Source organism: Podarcis muralis, chromosome 17 (genome assembly GCF_964188315.1).
Source record: "Podarcis muralis chromosome 17, rPodMur119.hap1.1, whole genome shotgun sequence".
Classification (NCBI taxonomy): Eukaryota; Metazoa; Chordata; class Lepidosauria; order Squamata; family Lacertidae; genus Podarcis; species Podarcis muralis.
In genome coordinates, this window is record NC_135671.1 from 34,856,231 (window position 1) to 34,870,987 (window position 14,757).

At 50.6% G+C, this 14,757-nt stretch overlaps 1 long non-coding RNA gene across 1 annotated transcript in view; it reads left to right on the forward strand.

Moving 5' to 3' along the window:
* LOC144325950 (uncharacterized) overlaps positions 1-13,890 on the forward strand; it is a 45,980-nt gene extending 32,090 nt beyond the window's left edge. The window contains exons 2-3 of the long non-coding RNA XR_013391118.1: positions 8,652-8,726; positions 11,968-13,890. This is a non-coding gene — a long non-coding RNA (uncharacterized LOC144325950). The remainder of the gene's footprint in view (positions 1-8,651; positions 8,727-11,967) is intronic.
* Positions 13,891-14,757: the final 867 nt, after the last annotated feature.

Sequence of the window (14,757 nt, forward strand, 5' to 3'; positions counted from 1 at the left end):
CTGGCTGTGCAACCCTCAGGCAAGAGGGAGCAAGCACTATGTGCTCACACAAACACACCACCATCTCTCTCTCTCCCTCCCTCTCTCTCTCCTTCCCGGACGGACGTGGTTTCCCTATTTATCCACAGTGACTCAACCCTCCCTCGGCCCTTGTGACTCTCTTCGGTAACCTTCAAGGAAGGGAGAAAGCAGAAGCAGTGCAACAGCAGAAGCTGCCAGCTTTGATCTGCCAATTCTTTGCGCACGACCCAGGGGTGGGGCAGGGGAGGGATAGGTGCGATTTTATGCAACTTAGATCAGATGCTCCTCTCCCACCCACCCCCACTTGTTTTCTGGGGGAAACCTGGTTTAAAAATATATGCCTGTTGTTGCTATCATAGTTTTTTTTTTTTTTTTTACTTTATTCATAGGCTTCTGTTTAGGACACTCCATTCCATCTTCCCTCCCCCCTCCCAGTTTTCTTTCTTTTCATTTCTTCTTTTTTATAAAAAATACATTTATACGAAACTTCTTTACTCCAAGGAGTTTGAGGTGGCCTACACAAGTCTCTCCCGTTTTTATATTCACAACAACCCTGTGAGGTAGCATCACTTCAAGGCCTGGATTTGAATCTGGATCTCCTCGGTCCAAGTCCAACACTCTTATCCGTAAACCAGAGTGGAATAACGCTTGCTTTAACACAACATCATCTAACTCCCTGCAGGTAAACGCTCTTTAAATAGCCAATGTCATCTAATCCCCCCTGCAAAGGAATTAGGATGAATGCTCAATAAACAGGCCACCTGGAAATGCTCTGCTTTTTCTAGTTGCAGCTACGTAGTTTGTAAAATGCTGTGAAATGTTTTCTTTCGCATGAGATCTCACAGCTTTTCTTGACAACATTTGCTTATTCTTGTTTAGCACGATCTTAACTTGGGATGTGGGACATGGGTGGCGCTGTGGGTTAAATCACAGAGCCTAGGACTTGCCGATCAGAAGGTCGGCGGTTCGAATCCCCGCGATGGGGTGAGCTCCCGTTGCTCGGTCCCTGTTGTCGGGGGACAACATCGGGGGACCCACAGTTTGAGAACCGCTGCTTATGGCAAGGGGAAGTGGGTAGCCAGGTCTCACACACTCACACCCCATAACCCTGATTTTAAAATAGTGGGGTGTTTATGCCGTTATTAGCAACAACTTGCTATGAGCCTTTTGATTAAACAAGAACATACTACGTAAAGGTAAAAGGTAAATGACAGTTAAGCCCAGTCAAAGGCGACTTTGGGGAGCACGACTCATTTTGCTTCAGGCCAAGGGAGCCGGCGTTTGTCCACAGACAGCTTTTTAGGTCATGTGGCCAGCATGACTAAACCGCTTCTGGCACAACGGGCCACCGTGACGGAAGCCACAGCGCATGGAAACACCATTTACCTTCCCGCCGCAGCGGTACCTATTTATCTACTTGCACTGGCATGCTTTCGAAGTGCTAGGTTGGCAGGAGCTGGGACAGAGCAAAGGAAGCTCACCTCGTCATGGGGATTCAAATCACCGACCACCTGCATTCCCACAAGAACATAATAATACCGTGCTGAATCAGGCCAGTGGCCCATCTAGTCCAGTGTCCTGTTCTCCCAGTGGCCAACCAGTTGCCTATGGGGAACTTTTAAGCAGGATCTGAGCACAAGAGCACTCTGTGGTCTCCAGCAACTGGTTTTTGGAAGTTCATCCGCCTCCATCCCTTTCTGTTTTTGACCGGGAGAGCCAAATCTTACACTCAGTTCCTAGGATCAAGATAGAAGCATCACAGTTCCGATTTCATTTGCTGTTGTAGCCATTGGTGTCATAGAACTGTAGAGTTTGAAGGGACACACGATATCTCTGCTACCTATCTATGTATTTTTCCACACAGAGAGATATATATGTCTTCAAAAACGCTGGCACTCATGGCAGACTGCACCTGAGCAAAAAACAACAACAACTGAGTTAAGACGCTCCTCTGAACATATCCAATATGCCTCACTGTCTCTGAGAATACTCATTTGTGGAGGGAGAGCAGGAAGCAGACACTTTTTATAGTCTTGGTACTCTTAAGAGCAAGGGACGCAGGTGGCACTGTGGGTTAAACCACAGAGCCTAGGGCTTGCCGATCAGAAGGTCGGCAGTTCGATTCCCTGCGACGGGGTGAGCTCCCGTTGCTCAGTCCCTGCTCCTGCCCACCTAGCAGTTTGGAAGCACGGTGCAAGTAGATAAATAGGTACCGCTCCGGCGGGCAGTAAGTGGTGTTTCTGTGCGCTGCTCTGGTTCGCCAGAAGCGGCTTAGTCATGCTGGCCACATGACCCAGAAGCTGTACGCCGGCTCCCTTGGCCAGTAAAGCGAGATGAGCACTGCAACCCCAAAGTAGGCCACAACTGGACCTAATGGTCAAGGGTCCCTTTACCTTACTCTTAAGAGCTACAGATGGACATTGTAACCAGTAGACCTTTCATGCCACAAGTCAGGGTGGTCCTGCTTCAATTTCATCATGAGCTGTTGGGTAGCAACCCTTAAGACAGGTTTCAGAGTGCTCCTCCCTACATATTTATGAGACACAGCCTTCATGCTCTGGGGGCAAATGAAATACAAAACGTGATAAGGGACATTTCCTCCATCACTGCTGAGGCTGCCTCTTCTGCTGCCAGCATTCCCTTAGCACAGTGGTTTTCAACAAGTGTGTCATGGCACCCTGGGGTGCCTTGAATGATGGTCAGGGGTGCCGTGGGCAACACTGGCCTCTGTCCCTCTTTCCTTCCCTCCTTCTTCTGATGTCCTCTCGAGTCTCTGCCTCCCAAAGGCTCCCATAGCTGTTTGTTGCAGCAGCCCCGGCTCCAAGCTCCACAGGTGAATGGTGCCTCTGGGGCTGGCCAGGGGGTGCTGGTTGCCAGGAGCTGAGGTGGCCTTAGAGTAAGCAAGCCAGCAGGTGAGGGAGTCCAGCCAGCCTGTCCTTCAGCTCTTGCGGAGTCCTAGGCCCCTGTGGGGCAGTGTGAGGAGGCACCTCTCTTTTGGGCAGGGGGCACAGCTCAGAGACCATGAGCAGCAGCAGTGGCTGCCCTGAGGACTCCCAAGAAGAGGGGAGAGAAGAGGAGGCTGAGGGAACCCTCCACAAGGGAGGGTGTTTGAAAAAGGGTGAGAGACTGCTAGCTCTGCAGGCAACGGGTGACAGAACTGGGCTCCTGAGCCCCACTGGGGTGCTGCAAAAAGAAAGTTGGTCAAGGGAGCCGTGGGCACAAAAAGGTCGAAAATCTCTGCCTTAGCACATTTAATTTGCAAAGGGCCTCTGTCAGCAACCTTCATGGCATGAGGCCCTCTGAGGCAGGGTGGAAATGTGACTTTGGAATGCGGGCTGCAGAGAGTCCTGCGACATTTTTATCCTTTAAAAGGAAATCCTCCAGGACTGAGTCCTGCTTCTCTGCTGTCCCCTAAAAGATGACCAGTCCAAGCAGCTGCTTGAGCAGCCAGCCTCTGTCCTCTGCAGCCGCTGCTCCATCTCTGGCTGCCCACCTCTTTCCTACCTGTCTCCCACCTGGAGTCTCTTTTCTAGATGGGCACCTCTGCTTCTCGCCAGAACTCTTCCCAGACAAGCTAGCAGAGCCACGTTGATGATGGGGGAGGCATTCTGGGCTTTTGGATGACTCGGGTGGGCTGAGAGGATCTTTCTCTAAGACACCCCTATCCAGAATAAGTATAATAATTTATTATTTATACCCTGCCCACCTGGCTGGGTTCCCCCAGCCACTCTAGGCAGCTCCCAACAGAATAATAATAATAATAAATCAAAAAAGCGACAAAACAACAAACATTAAAAACTTCCCTAAACAGGGCTGCCTCCAGATGTCTTCTAAAAGTCAGATAGTTGTTTATTTCCTTGACATCTGATGGGAGGGTGTTCCACAGGGCGGGCGCCACCACCGAGAAGGCCCTGTGCCTGGTTCCCTGTAACTTTACTTCTCGCAGTGAGGGAACCACCAGAAGGCCCTCGGAGCTGGACCTCAGTGTCCGGGATGAACGATGGGGGTGGAGATGCTGCTTCAGGTATACTGGGCCGAGGCCATTTAGAGTTTGGAAGCCCACAGTGTTCCAGTTGACCGAGGCCCATATATGGCATGGGAGGTCTGTGATCAGAACGCCCCACTTTAAAAGAGCAGGGGAACCTAAAAGCAAATTAACACCCCAGCTTCCCCCCATCCCAGAGCAAGAATAAGAGCAGCTTAAGAGGCCAATCTTAACTGGTCACCTACCCATTCCCCAACCTCTTAAGAATGAAAACTTGGTGTGGTGGAGCTAGCCTTCCTTCTGAAGGGTTAGTTGTCCAAGAGCAGGGTTTTGTTTGTTTATTGGGGGGGGCGAAGCATTTTATTATGTGAGCCTTTACTTGTACAGTGGCACCTCGGGTTACATACACTTCAGGTTACAGACTCCGCTAACCCAGAAATAGTGCTTCAGGTTAAGTACTTTGCTTCAGGATGAGAACAGAAATCGTGCTCCAGCGGCGCGACAGCAGCAGGAGGCCCCATTAGCTAAAGTGGTGCTTCAGGTTAAGAACAGTTTCAGGTTAAGTACGGACCTCCGGAACGAATTAGGTACTTAACCTGAGGTACCACTGTAGTGCCATCCCTATTTGCCAGAAGCAGTCCTGATTTTGCAAGGAGCTGTTCTGGGCAAATCACTATCTCTGTTTGGACTTTTGGAAGAATTTGGTGGCTGCCTTTAAAAATAAGAATCCGGTCTGATTTTTAGGTTGCTGTTCTTCTGATTTCTACTTCCTTGCCAAGTTCTCTAGTAGCAACATGCAGGGTGTATCATGTCCGCAATACACAAGCAGGTAAAAAAATGTTCCTATGTATGAGGAACCAACCTTCTGTGGACCATAGGAGGGGAGGAGCTAGTAACTGCACAAATGACCTTTTATAATTGAAATATCAGGCCACTGAAACAAACAGGCTTCCTGGTGGGTGAGGGGCTTCAATACATTGCCCCCTGCTGAGATCCTGATGCCAGCTGCCGCTCAAGACCTTTTACAAGCCGTTTTTGCCTAGTTTGGCTCTCAGATGGTTGCAGCTGGCAAAGGTCACATTCAATGTTGCGTTCGACGTATTTCTTCCTTATGTACAGAATCTGTAGTCCGTCTTCAAAAATTTATCAAAGCAGACAAAAAGCAAACAAACAGCACACAACGTATTCAATCATCCAAAATAATTATAAGGTGGTTATGTGGTAACAGTGTAACTTTTACAAGCACTCTCTGTTGGGGGGGCTGTTGGAGTAAATGAATTCTGTTGTATAGCAGAAAGAAAATTTAAGAGCCATATGTAAGGGGGGCAGTGAGGCCACTAAGGCAGTCATCCTGAATATGGGAGGAAGGGTTTCTACACATACAGAAGATCGTTCCTTTTTTCCACTTGTGAAAAGGTTGTGAATAAGCCTTCCGAGTAAGAACAAGCACAGATTCATTTGGGGGGGCGGGGCTGGTTTCGTGATGTTTTCCCCTCCTTCTCTCCCTTTGGGACTCCATTTCTTATTTTGGCAATTGCTTTGAGGAAAATGGTTCTGCTTCGATAGAGTGATAATCTTCCAGTCTGCCCCACACTTTTGCACTGCTGGAAGAGATACACTCTGCAATGTGAGCTTTCAGCCTCCAGAGAAGCTGGGGGGATATATAAAAACTTCTGGAAAAAGTTGAATTATTTATGGGCAGCCTCTCCTCTCCTCAGAACCATCCCAGAGGCCTAATAAAAGGCAATTGTGTCTAAACCAAGAATAATCTTTCCCTTTATATGACGTCTCTACTGCACAGTGAGACGAGACAAGTTTGTCCCCTGTGGTATTAAGGCAAACTAAGGCCCGGGGGCCGGATCCGGCCCAATCGCCTTCTAAATCCGGCCCATGGATGGTTCGTTTTTACATGAATATAGTGTGTCCTTTTATTTAAAATGCATCTCTGGGTTATTTGTGGGGCAGAAGAATTCGATCATTTCCCCTCAAAAAAAAATATATAGTCCGGCCCACCACAAGGTCTGAGGGACAGTGGACCGGCCCCCTGCTGAAAAAGTTTGCTGACCCCTGTATTAAGGGTTCCAGCCTAAGGCCTCCTGTGGTTTCCACTGCTGCTTCAGCTCCAGGAGCAGATCCTTCGCTCACATTGAGAGACTGTTTTGCAAATGCAGTGCTGACAGCTCCAGAAGTCAAGGTTGGCTTTTAGATTTGCGGGACTCCTGCAACCCAACACTTCCAACCATCTCAGCTGCCCCGAATGAGGCATCGTCAGCTGGGAGCAGCATTGCCTTAGATGCGCAGGCCAAGGCAGCAGGAGGACCAGAACTGGAAGTCCACAGCCATTCTGGGATGTGTCTGCAGGCGAGGGAAGGCAAAGAGGTTTCAGCAAAGGGCCACAATGAGTCAAAGAAAGGGCCCAAAGGCCTGCGCTTGGATCAGTTCAGAATTTTAAACCTTTTTTGCATGGCATCGAGGACCTATGGCAAAATTAACAGCACAAGGCAAATAGATGACCTGTCTAGCCAGAAATAGGAGTGCTCTTGATAAATGATCACAGGCGGTCCAAAATACCAGAGATTGGGTGGTTGGCAAGGAAAACCCAGTGTTCATGTTTGGCTGTAGGACTGTCATGTTGCAACTTGGAGGTCTATGCTGAAGGTTTAAATAGCTAATGCTGCAAAAAATACACGCAGATGCAGCTTCTTCTGATCATCCTGCTGTGTAGCACAGCTGGAGTCAATGGGACAGGGTAGAAAAAGCTGCAGCCTGCCTAATGTCTTGCTGCTCTGGGCTGTTTCAATGTACAGCCTGGCAAATGTGCTCTTGCGGGTTCAACAAACCTCAGAAAGCTGAGACCATGTGGCTTGGGGTTAAATCTTCCCCATAGGTTTATGGCATGGGCAAGATCTGAATTCAGTCCCGTAGCTGCTACTACACTGGCAATACAGTTTGAAATTTGGGAGTTCTAGGTGTCTGGGATGTGGGTGACACTGTGGGTTAAACCACAGAGCCTAGGGCTTGCCAATCAGAAGGTCGGCGGTTTGAATCCCGCGATTGGGTGAGCTCTTGTTGTTCGGTCCCTGCTCCTGCCAACCCAGCAGTTCGAAAGCACGTCAAAGTACAATTAGATAAATAGGTACCGCTCCGCCGGGAAGGTAAACGGCGTTTCCATGCGCTGCTCTGGTTCACCAGAAGCGGCTTAGTCATGCTGGCTACATGACCCGGAAGCTGTATGCCAGCTCCCTCGGCCAATAAAGCAAGATGAGCGCCGCAACCCCAGAGTCGTCCGCGACTCGACCTAATGGTCAGTAGTCCCGTTACCTTTTAGGTGTCTGGGAGAGCTTCAGTGCTGCGACTTGAGCCAGAGTCCATGGTTTTTAGGAGCAGACATTTAGCACGCATGTCTCTGCACACAAGTTTACAGGGGCTGTCTCCTTGCAAATCAGCTACTGAAACTACCTAAAGAGCTGGGAGCAGGCAAACCTGGAGTAGTTGTGATACCCATCGCGTGCAGGTGTGGGTGTACCCACTGAACTTCCCCATATGCCTGTCTCTGAGTTTTATCACAGATGACTAATTGAAAGAGGTACAGAGTTTTTTCAAAGTAAAACCTGTGGGAACAAAAGGTGCATGTTTTCAATAGGCTAGGCTAAACTAGCCTTCCCTAGCCTGGTGCCCTCCAGATGTTGTTGTACCGAAGCTCCTATCATCCATATCCTCTGGTCGTGCCAGCTGGGGCTGATGGGACTTGTAGTCCAAAGAATGTGGAAGGCACCACATTGGGCGGGTGAGGCTGGATTAAACCAATAGGATTCTTGCCAGTGGCTCAGTTCAGGGGACTAAACTCCCTGGGTCAATTCTGGCTGTACTTTCCATGTTCATTCTGGTGTGCCTGGCTAGCAGCACCTGAAGACTAAAGGCTGCGTGGGCAGGGGTAGGATGGGAAATAAGGTTGTGTAATTTCTGTGCGGTTGGGGTTTTGCAACGTTTTCTGAACTCCCTGCCTTGTCTCTTTAGCCCAGATGGCTGCTGGTTCGCTTTGACTCAATGCAAACAAATGTCCCTGTCCACCCCCTGGCCTGAGGCACCCCCCATTCTGAACATTTGCCCCTCTCTCGAGCCAGAGCACTTTAGCATTTAGGGGTGCCCTGTCTTCTGCCTTGTGCCCAAAGAAACTCCGGTACCGGCTCTGCCCCACACGAGAGCTTTGCCCAACCAGCTGGTGGTGGCGGAGCCAGAAAGCAGCCTTGTGCCCCAGGTGTGCCAGGCCTGGCTTGAGGCTGCAGTGGAACAATTTGTACAAAACGAATTAGCGGCAGCGGCAGGCAGGCCTGGAGGGAATATTCCGGCTGGTAAATGTGCCGAACCCTGTGGGCCCCACCCAGCTGGGAAGTGAGTTTCCGGAGCTGCCACATAATCTTGGTGCTTTGAATGCTCTATTTTTAGGGCTGCTTTCAACTGATTTGGGAGCTGCACCACTCGCCCTTGGCCTCGCTGTCTCAGTAGGTCGGAGGAATGGGCAGGCCCACCTCCCCAATTCTCTAGCCCCCCCCCAGCCCAGCAAGGATGTTTCAGTCTGCAATCTCAGAAGCAAATGTCGGAGCAGGAGGCTAATCAACCTCTCGCCTTCCTTGTTTTTCTGCAGAGACACTCTGGCGACAGGACTGGCCCCCTCGAGGCATCGCAGACCCCAAATCTCCTGGGCCTCTCTCAACCTCTGGTGAGTCTCATTCCCCTTCTTCAGCTGCACGTGCACACCTTGCCCTTAAAGCACCACCCGCACCAAAAATCCCAGAGAACTGTAGGTTGCTGGGAATTGTAGCTCTGTGAGGGGTGAACTACACTTCCCAGAATGCTTTGGAGAGGGAAAATGTGCTTTGAATGTATGGTATGGACACTTAGATCAAAGAATCCTAGAGCTGGAAGGGACCCTAAGGGTCATTTAATCCAACCCCCTGCAAGGCAGGAATATGCAGCTGCCCCATATGGGGATCGAACCTGCAACCTTAGTATTATCAGCACCACACTCTAACCAACTGAGCTATCCAGGCTTGGTCTCCCTTTGCCTACAGTCCTGAACACAAACGTTAAGAAACAAGGCTGGCTCTGAGGCGGAGGAGGTACTTTGCTGCCGCTCTGTCCTTTCTCGCCAAGCCAGCATGGTCAATGGTCAGCGATTGTGGGAACTATGAAAATATCTGTAGGGCACCATGTGACAGAAAGCTGGTCTATATCCTTCTGAGCGCAAGACTGAAGTGTACCTCCAATTTTACCCCAGGGACAATCCCCCTGTCTACCCTAAACATCACAAGATTAGAGAAATGTTGAATTACAATAGCCCTCTAAGGTAGGCCAGTATATCTGAAGGAGCGTCTCCACCCTCAGCATTCAGCCCAGACACTGAGGTCCAGCGCCGAGGGCCTTCTGGAGGTTCCCTCACTGCAAGAAGCCAAGTTACAGGGAACCAGGCAGAGGGCCTTCTCAGTAGTGGCACCCACCCTGTGGAACGCCCTCCTACCAGATGTCAAAGAGAAAAACAACTACCAGACTTTTAGAAGACATCTGAAGGCAGCCCTGTTCAGGGAAGCTTTTAATGTTTGACACACTATTGTATTTTAATATTGTGTTGGGAGCTGCCCAGAGTGGCTGGGGAAATCCAGCCAGATGGACGGGGTATAAATAATAAATTATTGTTATTACAGGCCAATACTATCATTCCTTCTTCAGCTCATCCTCATTCCTACTCCAAATACATAGAAACTGGCAGAGGAGAGAGCTTGGTGAAAGCATAAGCCCTCAACGTTACAGGTGAAGATGTTATGGATCTGCTGTCCTGCCTCAGACTTGCTTTTAAGTGCCACAAACAAGGTCCTGGTACATGGAGCAGGCCTTGGGCCTTGAGGCGACTGAGTCTCAGCAATGAGAATTGAGCCATGTAGACACGCAGCTCCCACTTTGCAAGGGTTCACAATGTGAAAATTCACACGAAGAATTAGTACCCAGACCTCACTGTATGGACTGTAGATTCAGATATCCAAACAGAAAGCATTTTTTACTTCCTTGTTTGCCTTTTGCTGGTTGGCTGAGGGAGTGAGAGGGAACAATTGGACAAACCAGAGAGCAATTTCCCTGGGTTCACCTGGGTTTTATTCCAGCCTTGGGGAGTCAAAATTCCACGGTCAGTAACGCACTGGAAAATGTTGCATAAGAATCAATGGGAATTGTTGGCTCGTTATGCAAACGCTTGCCTGTCGAACGATTTCCAGGGAGCGCATCGTGTTCGTAAAGTGGGACCTGTGTGGAAAAATGAACATGTCTTTCAGTGTTCCAACTCTTTTCTCCTGGCTGGGTCACACTTGTGCGAAATCACTTTGCCTCTCCCCACTCGCATATCTCAACATTCAGATGATCCTTTGCTGAATAGGTGGGCAGCCTCCATAGAAAAGTCTTGCTTTTGAGCCGGCATCGAGTAATATGAAAAACTGTCAGCGGTGCTTGTTGTCTGCGATAGCTCATTCCCACATGCAGGTCGAGAGTCAGTGCTGCAGTCATCACATGCTAAGTATGAATGTGAGAACAAGCTCCAACACCCTTGGGGATAAGGGGTCCAGTTTTGGCTGGGTGGAAGCAAAAGGAAAAGGCTAGCTCTGGCAAAGTGGGGTTAGCACTAGTAAGAGGGCACCAGTATTGGCCCCAGTTTAGGTTGGGTTCTCTTCCCTTGCAGCCAGTTTGTGGGCCCTCCCCCTGGCTCTGAGGCACAGAGAACTTTGCTGCCCCATGGCCCTGCTTTCTGAGACTGAGGCCCAAAGGGCATGCTACTTTAGATGTGTTGTTGCATTTGAAATGGATTGGGAGGGGGGTTGGCATCAGGGTCGTGTGAGGTGTTCCTGACTAAAACTGCTCCCTCAAAGCTGTTTGTTTGTTTGTTTGTTTGTTTGTTTGTTTGTTTGTTTGTTTGTTGTTTGCCCCCGCAAGAGCTTCCCTTCCACTGCAGGGCACATTTTTGTTAGGACCATAATAATAATAATAATAATAATAATAATAATAATAATAATAATATCCCACCCATCTGGCTGGGCAGCTTCCAACAAAATATTAAAATACAATAGTCTGTTAAACATTACAAGCTTCCCTAAACAGGGCTGCCCTCAGATGTCTTCTAAAAGTCTGGTACAGTCATACCTCGGGTTAAATGTGCTTCAGGTTGAGCGCTTTCGGGTTGCACTCTGCCGCGACCTGGAAGCAACAGAATGCATTACTTCTGGGTTTCGCCACTCGCGCATGCGCAGCCAAAATGACGTCGTGCGTATACGCAGAAGTGGCGAATCGCAGCATGCGCAGGCACGCAGTCACGGGTTGCGTTCGCTTCTGGATGCGAACGGGGCTCCGGAACAGATCCCGTTCATATCCAGGGGTATCACTGTAGTTGTTTTTCTCTTTGACATCTGGTGGGAGGGCGTTCCACAGGGCGGGTGCCACTACCGAGAAGGCCCTCTGTGTAGCAGGGGAGGAAAGCCTTAAGCCTCCCTCTGCCCACTCGTGCCCACCACAATCCCCATCCTGATGCCCGCCCACCTTAAATGCAATGGTACATTTCATTTGACGTGTGTGCCCTTTGGTTCCCAGCAGTCCCCTTCTCGCCACATGACGTGTTTCAAGTATGCACTTAGAGGTATTTTTACATGTTAAAAAAAAAATATGACATGTCAGGCACATCAAACATCTTGTGTTGTAGAGACAACCTCATCAGGGAGCTGCGACGTGGCCCCTTCGTATGCCCATTTTGTACGACAAAACAGTGGGGTGGGGGGGCCTATCCTTGTGTGTCTTGCTGCTTCTACTCCCCTCTTCCTGCAGCCGGCTCGCAGCTGGATGCAGGGGGTGAGGTTTTCAAGAAGTAAAAAACTCTCTCACCTTGTGACCTGCTGCCACCTGATTCATGGCTCTCTTTTCTCTTCCAGCTCACACCCCAAGGTCTCTCCCCGATGCCTCCCCTCTCCTGCCGACACTGCCGCTGCCAGTTGGGGTTCCTGGTGATGTGATTTTATCTTGACGCTCCGAATCACATTGCCAGGGATTTCCAACCGTCGGTGAGCGAGAGAGACCACACCCGACTTGGATGGGAGGCAGCAGAGGCTCACCAGCGGTTGTGGGAAGGTGAGAAGTCTGCCCAAAGCGTAGCAAATGCGCCACCAGCCTCGTGCGTGGTTGTTATACCTGAGGAGTGGGGGAACGGCGGCGCATGCACTCATGTGCGAGTGGGGGTTGGGGGCTTCAGCGAGGAGCATGAGGTTCGCCAGGAAAGCCCTTCCGACTGCAGAGGGTAGGGCTTAGCCCACCTGTGAACAGCGTTTGGTTCCATCATGTTCACAGTGGCTAAGTTCCGCCACTTGGAGTCCATTGTCCCCACATGCAGGCGCATGCCACAACTTCTTCGCTCGGCAAAGCCTCACCAAGAAGGGATGCCAGCCAGCCAGCCAGCGTACTCTACCTTTAAAGCACCCCCAAGAATCCAGGGAACTGTAGTTTGTTGAGGGTGCTAGAAATAGTAGCTCTCTGAGGGGTAAACTATGGATCTCAGAATTCTTAATTGTGTTGGGGTAGGAATGTACGATGGTGTGTACCCGCTTGAGCAGGTGATTCTGGACTTACTGCTTCATGCTGTGATTCCTGACATGGTACCTATGCTTGCTTTGGCACCCTCAGCCCCCCACTTGGAGCCTGACCTTCCCAATGTCTAACATATGCTTTTGGGAGGGGTTGGCTTGTGGGGGTAGCCTGTTTGTGGGTTTGCTTTGGTTTGCTTTGTTTTTTTTTTGGGGGGGGGGTAAGCATTCCACCAGTTTGGAGCAGGGTGATGGCCCTGGACTTCACGAGTGTTAAATGGATACAATGGTACCTTGGTAGTCGAATGGCTTAGTTGTCGAACAAATCGGCTCCTGAACGTCGCAAACCCAGAAGTGAGTGTTCCGGTTTGCAAACGTTTTTTGGAAGCCAAATGTCTGACAGGGCCTCTGTGGCTTCCAATTGAGTGCAGGAAGCTCCTGCAGCCAATCGGAAGCCGTGCCTTGGTTTTCGAACCATTTCGGGATTCGAACGGACTCCTGTAACAGATTAAATTCGAGAACCAAGGTACCACTGTATTTGGTTAGTGCCTACATTTCCTTAAGATTTCCACATGTGTCCCCCGGCCCAAGAAGATTAGAGACCCCCAGCCCTCTTTATTTGTCCAGAGCAATTGAATATGTGACAAGCAGTCCCTGCTGTGTTTGGTCCTGTCCCTCCCTTGCCCCCCGCCCCGCTCCTTTTGAGTGGGGCCCTAGACATCTGCCCCCAAATCCTGCCTTAATGGCATCATGGAAGACCCTGACAGGGGACAGAAAATGCAGGGTGGGTGGGGATTGAGATAGAGAAGGCCTTCTTTGTTCTGAGCTGGAGAGGGTTGGTGGGGCGGGGCAGGCAAAGGAGGGGCGTGGAGACCCCAGCTTCCTCCATGGGGCTCTGCCTCCCGTGCCTACTGAGCTGATACTCAGTTGCTTTAGATAAACTGGCTCAGTTCAGCAGGAACAGGAGTCTTGCCCAGACCTTGCAAAGAGTCAGCTGCTGGATGGGGGACCTCCGAGGACGCAGGCAATGGTCACAGCTGGATTGTCATCGCCTCCAACAACACTGTGAAGGGGCACAGCCTGAGCTGCCCGTGTGCTGCCCAGGAAAACAGCTGCCTCTGCCGGATATCAGGAATACCCAGCCAAAACCTTCTCACCTTCCCCACCAGACCTCATACAGCTTCACTGTTCCTCCGCATCCCTCTGTGAGAGCGTCTGCACCATCTTTGGGGGCTGGCCTTGCATCACCCCACATGTAAATAAACAGTTGCTGTTAAACGGTTGTCGGCTCCTTGCTTGGATTTCCGCCTGTTGAATCGAACGGAAGCAGAGATTTTCAACCTTTTTGAGTCCACGGCTCCCTTGACCAACTCCATTCTTTCTGCGGCACCCCTGTGGGGCTCAGGAGCCCAGTTCTGTCACCCCTTGCCTACAGAGCTAGCAGCCTCTCACCCTTTTTCGAACACCCTCCCTTGTGGAGTGCTCCCTTGGCCCCCTCCCCCCTCTCCGGGAAGCTGCCGCTGCCACCCCTGGTCTCTGAACTTCCCCTGCCCCAAAGAGGGGTGCTTCCCAGAGGCACCATTCGCATAGTCAGGGCTGCTGCAATGAACAGCTGTGCAAGCCTTTGGGAGGCAGAGACGCCAAACAAAATCAGGGGAGGGAGGGAAGGAAAGAAAGAGGGACAGAGGCCAGTGTTGCCCATGGCACCTCTGATCATTCAAGGCATCCCAAGGGGCCACAGCACACGGGTTGAAAACCACTGGTTTACAGGATTGTAAGTGTGGCATCTAGGAGCCAGCAGGGCTTTATTCTTACTGCCTTCAGTAGGATAGATGGCCTCCCCTCCCCGAACCCCACTGCCCCTGTGACATCATGCGCTGAGACAACAAGGTGAGGCATTGTAGGGGGTGCAGCATTCTCCCTCGTGTTGTGAACACCTGAAGCCATCTGCCCAGGCAGGGCACAAAGTGAACCTTCCCACTCTCCCCAGCGCAGCCACCCCATCATGCACTCTGCCAGCAAGTCCAGGCTTCGTGAGCAATTAAGGGATTAGAGGAGAGGAGTGGCGCTGCGGATCCCACCCACTCTGAGTCATGCCAGGGCTGAACCCAAGAGGCCCCTCTCTGCACACCCCTGCCTGTAGGT